The 6707-nt window shown below is 29.2% G+C and overlaps 1 protein-coding gene and 1 long non-coding RNA gene across 5 annotated transcripts in view; one reads left to right on the top strand and one right to left on the bottom strand.

Annotated features, from left to right (window-relative positions):
* Positions 1-495, bottom strand: part of LOC106686287 (uncharacterized) — a 13569-nt gene extending 13074 nt beyond the window's left edge. For both annotated transcript variants that reach the window (XR_010843518.1, XR_010843519.1), the window contains exon 1: positions 341-495. This is a non-coding gene — a long non-coding RNA (uncharacterized lncRNA). The remainder of the gene's footprint in view (positions 1-340) is intronic.
* mol (dual oxidase maturation factor 1 mol) overlaps positions 1-6707 on the top strand; it is a 341356-nt gene that overhangs the window by 226356 nt on the left and 108293 nt on the right. The window lies entirely within an intron of this gene.

Genomic DNA, 6707 nt, shown 5'->3' with positions numbered 1-6707 from the left:
AACGTTTTGGTGATATAGAACAGTTTTAAATTAATAATAAAAAATGTGTTAGGAAAACTCACTAGTCAAAGCACTTGATTCTTAAATCTGTTCACACTTGAACTCTATTACACCTCTACTACCTTATCTAATTATATTTACACTGAGAGCAAAACATTAATAGACTCTATAAATTTGACATAATATAATTAAAATTATGTATAAGAATATAATAAATTCACTAAAATCGGTTAATGAAAGAGCTGACAGATGAGTAAAATCTGCCACTAGCAATACTCAGCTAACCACGGACTAAAGTTCAGTTTTTTTTATCCTTTTTAAAATATCTATTAGAACTTACCACATTCAGGACTAAGATAGATGCTGGCAACTTTCGACGAAAGGACGACTTCTGCACAAATACATACCTTTCTATTAGAACAATAATTTAGAACGAATCCGAAGTATATTTGATTAGCATTCATCTTAGCACATAAGAGACTGTTTAGGTTCAATGTTTTGTTCAGTGTTTTGTCTCAAAAACAGGTGATAATAAAAAATTATTAAAATCAGAATTCAAGAGATAACATTTTTAATCTGCTTAGTTGTAAATTGGAGAGAAACTAGAGGCTAAAAATTCTCTTATGAGTAGAAATAAATGTTGATTAAATTTACTTTAAATGCATTCTAAAAGCACTTTCATTAGGAACAAATATTTCGGATGTTATTTCACAAAATAAGAACAATTGATTTTTTTTGTTTAGTTTTTAAGGAAATTTACAATTTTAGGCCTTTAAAAATAATGGTCGTACAGAGTTCATTTAGGTTTTCAATTTTAGAAAATTTTATCGACTCCAAAAATAAAGTGGTAAGATGTTCTGGTAGGTGTAAAGTTTTAAATTCTGTTTTTAGTTGCTACTGTAATCTATTAAAATAGTACGTAAAAATTTAACTCGTCATTTATTTTAACTAAAATGTGAAGAGATGATTTTTTTTTTCAAAACTATCGTATTTTTCTATCATCAAATGTTACTGATTATGATTTGAATAAGTTAGTAGAATGAATATATCCTCAGCCCCTTTTAGTTGTTTTATTCGAACGAAAGGCTACAGAACTTTGGTATATAAGTTCAATATTTCATCTTTAATTTACCGCAAAATTACCCTTATCGGTAAAAAATTACATTTTCCCCGGTAAGAAATCGGTTATGTGTGTCCTTTGGATCAACCTTAACCTATAGAACCGTAAAAATACACTTCTTTCTTTTAAAAACAAACGAAGATTTTATTGGTAAAAAGTGCTTGCTTGAAGAGAACCAAGTTTAATAGAATTGAAAATTTAGATCTATTGTAATACAGTTGGTGATAAGGATATTATTATATCATATTAGGATTGATGGTTATTAGAAAAATTATTTCTCCACAGTACTGATTATTCTATTTTTTATTATCTATTGCTCTGTTACTTTACTGATCATTCTATCATTTATGATTATTTTATTTATTTATTTTTTCGCAGACCCCTTAAACAGGAAAACAGAATATGAATTAATAAGTTGCCTTACGTATTGGTTACACATCTCAGATTAAATACTACCTTTTTCTATCGTTAGTGCTTAAAGGTATAGGGTGAGATACTTAACTGAGGATTTATGAGTCCGTTCTGTGAGAATTCGACTAGAAAATATTTAGAAGTGAGGGGCCTCATAATGAAATTATTCTAACGTTTATATTACTTTATTTATATTCCATCCATTCGTTATTATCCTTTTATCTTATTTCATCGGTTAAAATTAATGAATAAGCTTAGTGATCTGAATAAAGGCACTTTTACAGTATGTTCGTTCTTAATGTTATGTGCTGAATAGGGATCGCATTAGAAAAGTCTTACTCACAAAATAACTTAAAAGTTCATGACCCAGTTTGGGTAAAAAAAATGTTTTAAATTGATTGTACTTGGACTATCATTTGTTTAAGGAATGAATAACTAAAAGTGTATTTGACAACAGACCGCCGTGGATGAGGAGAGACCGAGAAGTAAATGGGAAGACCGGTCTCCAAGTTATGGGTTAACTGGGTGTTTTGTTGGGCAACTATAAAATCGACTCCTAGTATCTAGGTTCGCTAACCCTTATTATTATTTTAAGTCACGTCAGCCAGATATACAAGGTCGTATATCATTCTGGAATTTTTAAAATTACTTTATAATTCGTATAAATCACGAGAAAATGGTATACCACTTTACACTAAGTAGATTGAAACTAGTTTTCTTTCTGGTGTTTAAAAATCAATATGATTTGTTTTAATTATTAAATTTCTCGTTTGTAATTTCAGAATAAAATTTATTCAAATGTTCTCTGTCGTCTTGTGATTCCTACTTTGAAATAGGCCGAGAAATGCGGTCGTACGTCACTCAGGTGTTGGGCTCTTGCAAAAAAGTACATACACTGATCATTCAAAAGCTTCAATCATAATTCCAAGGATATATCACACTCTGTCTCTTCTACATCACAAACAAATCATTTCAAAAAGACCTACACCTAACATTCATGACTGAAGTTATCATGAAACCAAGAAATAATAATTTTTAAACATAATAAGATATTTATGAATTACTTAATGTGCAACAAAAACTAATAGTATAAACATTACAGACTTACGCTCTTCATGTTTTCACGTCAATCTTCCATAGAAAATTTTCCTATAGACTTCTAACTCATAGTATATCCCAAACGGCAAATGAACAAAGAAAAGTAACAAGATTATTTGAAATCTAATATGGTGATCGTGAAAAATTTTGAATCTATATTTTCTACGGAAATACACTTCCTAAGGTATTCTGAGAGCAAATATTTTTATATTAATTAATATTTTTTAGGCTATTTTTTTGTGATACAATCTGAAATCAAATCATCTTTGTTACTTAAAAATACCCACGGTGGTGGAGAGTTTTCCTTCTGATAAAATATTTCTTGGAATACAATATTTTTGCTTGGACATAGTGTGAACTACCATTGTATTAACAATACACTTTTGCATTAAAGATTAATTTAATGAAAAGGTTAATTATATCCACCAATGAAAAAAATCAGAAAATAAAAACAAATTTTATTTTTTTATGCATAGCTTGGATTTTATTTTCAATAAAAATAGTTATATGAGGAGAAGAAGGTGGGGGTGCAGTCGATAAATAACACAAATAAGTTGTTTCTTCAAACAAGAGTTTTTAGCCTTTATCGGGGCTAAGAACAAAGAGCAAGATAACAACAAATGAATACAAAATAATAATAAAAATATTTTCCCCTTTTTATTTTTTTTTTTTGTATTCATTGGTTGCTTTATTGATCATTGTTCTTAGCCCTTAAGAAGGCTAGAAACTATCTTCTCATCATTAAAAATAGTTGTATTTTAAACTAGATTATTTGAGGCTCATAACGCAAGGTATATATGAACGGGTGTACATAGGTAGTTGTGTAATATATGCATATAATCATATTTTTTATGACTGGGTGGTTCAGTTTATCGAATGGTCCAGATTAGCGAGTACACTGTAGTCTGATACGCGCATCACGACAGTTTTTATTTAAGTTGGTATCATTCAATATTTAGGATGTTTTTATACCGGTCTATTATTTTTCTTAATCAAACATAAAATATTGTAATTTTATAATTCTATTCACATAAAATTTTACTTTAAGAAATTTTAATGATAGTCGAAAGCCTTTATCGCTAGAACACAAAATAAATTATTCACGTCATTCTAGCAACATACTATATTTATATTTATGAAAAACTAATCTATAATTACAATAACCCATCAAATATAAAATATCCATCATCAATTAAGATGAAATGAACTTGAAAATAAGGATAAAACCGATTGTTCAATGCAACGAATCCGAACAAGTCAGGAGTATGATGATGCGGCAAAAGCTAGATGAGTGAGTCATTAGTGAATGAGCAGTTTTACTTTCCTTGTGAACTTGAACTCTATTACACCTCTTCACCGTAAGAACGCTTTCCTTCTCAGCTTTCCACGCCATGTTGGAAAAAGATCATTAAGAGGCTTGGTGGAAATTAAGCCAATTACTTTTCATTAGCCGATGACAAGTAGTTAGTGTACAAATTAGGTGTTGTTTCCCACATGGAGGTAGATTATCTTATCGAAATATACCTTCGCCTCTGTTGTAATTAAAATTCGGATTATGTCAAGGCTTTTGGTTAGTTAGAAAATACAGACAAGGCTTTGTCATCCATGCGTGTTTCTCAAGCGGGAACATTTTATTCGACTAACAAATTATTTCAAGCTCTGTGAACACTTCAGTAATATAACATCGAGCAATGGTTGCTTTAATATAGCTATTTTTTTAAAAAACTATTTAGTAATAAGATAACAATGGTTTATTGTAGAGCAACTAGGTCTTAAGATAAGCGCTCCATTTATTGGCAAGTCAACATTTGTTTTTAAATATTAGAGTCTTGTGTCAAGAAACGATTATTAATGAACTCGTAAGAACGAGAGTTCTTAGTACTTATGTAATAGTTTACTACTATATTTGTGTTTATTACTCAAAATTTTGACAACAAAAATTAACTAATTAAATTTGAGTCACCATTTAGTAGGCCCGCACAACCTTTTCAACAAATTGAGTCTCTCTCACTCTCTCTCTCTCCTCCGACTAATTTTAGATTTATGTCAATTTATATTTACAAATTAAAAAAATAATAAATTAAATACTTTTGTTAAGAAGAAATTGCAATAAATCCGAAATATTACCAACACTGATTAAAATGTTGTTACATTTAGAAATAGATATAATTATTAGGTTCCATTGCCATCTGTGTCAGTCAATATTTATTTCGCTACGGCCCAGGGAAATCTTGACTGACACTCTTACTCTGGGGCTGAATGCTATATATATCCTTAATGGAGGATCTTATAAAAATAATCCATGTATTTATTATTTTTATAAATAATTATTTATTTAATTTTAAAACAAAAAAATACTAAGCAAGTTTTTATTAGGTATAATAAAGTTTCTTTTACTCATTTATTGTTCTATTTGTAACAATATAGTTTAATTCAAATTGAACGAATCGAAAACAAACTAGGCATACCTAAAAAAAAAAAAGGAGAAAACGATTTAATTTCACCTGACGACTTTCCGAAAGTTAAGTTCCTTACAATTTTTTGTTTCCAAACTAATTTCAAAATTTTAAATATATAATTTAAGTTTTATCCATTATAGTCTCAAAACCTTTTATTTTATTAACAGTCCGACGTTTCGGTCAATTCGGCCATCCTCAGGGACAATATTATACAATTTTTGAACTAAATAGTTTTAAAACACAACTTCATATCAAAATACACAACTTCATACATTAAAACAATTGTAGTGATAAATTTTAATAAAAAGTAACTGTGATAAAGAATTTTAATTTTGTTTTATAATGTGAAAATTGACTAATTAGAAATTGTTGAATTGACCTGGGCAGAATAGCCTGCATGAAGTTGTGTTTTAAAATTATTTAGTCAAAAAATTGTATAAGATTGTCCCTGAGGATGGCTGAATCGGCCGAAACGTCGGACTTGTAAAGAAAATAAAAGGTTTTGAGACTATAATGGATAAAATTTAGATTATTTATTTAAACAACATCAACCAGTCTCAAGAAAGTATTAAAGATTATAAATAATTTCTTTAATTTCTTGCAAAACATTAATTGATCAAAGGGAATGTTAATACACAAGTAAAAATAATATTTTCTAGAAGAGAAAAAGCGTTTGAGCTTAGAAGCATCCCTCAATTTATATACTTCACAAGATTGGAAAGAAATTTCGAAAGGAATACTCACGCGCATTAGAAACTCCACAGTCAGATGGCATTTAGCGCTGATGAGAAAATCTTAAGAATCTTCAGAAGTGGTATTTTCAGAAGGAGAAACTACTGTAAAAAATCCTGGAGAAAAATACGTACTGAAAAAGTTTGTATCTTAGATGCCTTAACCTGAGAGGCACGAAACTCTTTTGACCTTAGCTTTGTGTACGTTCGCAACGTGCATAAATTGAAATACCTTTACTCTTCGCGATTATCACACGGAGAAATTGTCTTTTGATTTTTTTTTTGTATTGTGGGGAAATAATTCATTGTCAATCGTCCTGGTTTATATAGCACCTTTTCTCATATTTTATCAACTTTAACTGATAACGAAAATCCTCCAGCTTTATTTGTTTCAATTTGCATCCCTATCTGCAGATTCCCATTAAGTCTATTTCTTTTCAGATAGTTTCGTTGTTCGTTATTCAGTATGTTCATGTCTGTAATTAGATATGGGAGACTAATTATATGATTTCAATAACTGTAAGTAAATTTATTACATACCAATTAAATGAAACCTATGCAATGTTAAAACTAAAATTGATTTCAACGCAGACCGTATATTTTTTCTCAGAAATACATAGGATCATTCAGGCGATCAAAACGACTTGCAAATTTGTTTTTGTCCTCAGGATTATTAAAACAAACGTTTTGGTGATATAGAACAGTTTTTAATTAATAATAAAAAATGTGTTAGGAAAACTCACTAGTCAAAGCACTTGATTCTTAAATCTGTTCACTGATTATAAATGCATATGAGGATAACAGGATCTCTAAAAAGAATAATTATTTTTTGCTTTTTAACGCAGTCGAACTGAAAAACGATAAGAAATAAAGTCACACATTTTTCTC

Source organism: Halyomorpha halys, unplaced genomic scaffold (genome assembly GCF_000696795.3).
Source record: "Halyomorpha halys isolate HHAL.00 unplaced genomic scaffold, Hhal_1.1 Scaffold34.1, whole genome shotgun sequence".
Lineage (NCBI taxonomy): Eukaryota > Metazoa > Arthropoda > Insecta > Hemiptera > Pentatomidae > Halyomorpha > Halyomorpha halys.
Note: the sequence above shows the minus strand (reverse complement) of the source record. Positions and strands in the feature narration are given on the sequence as shown.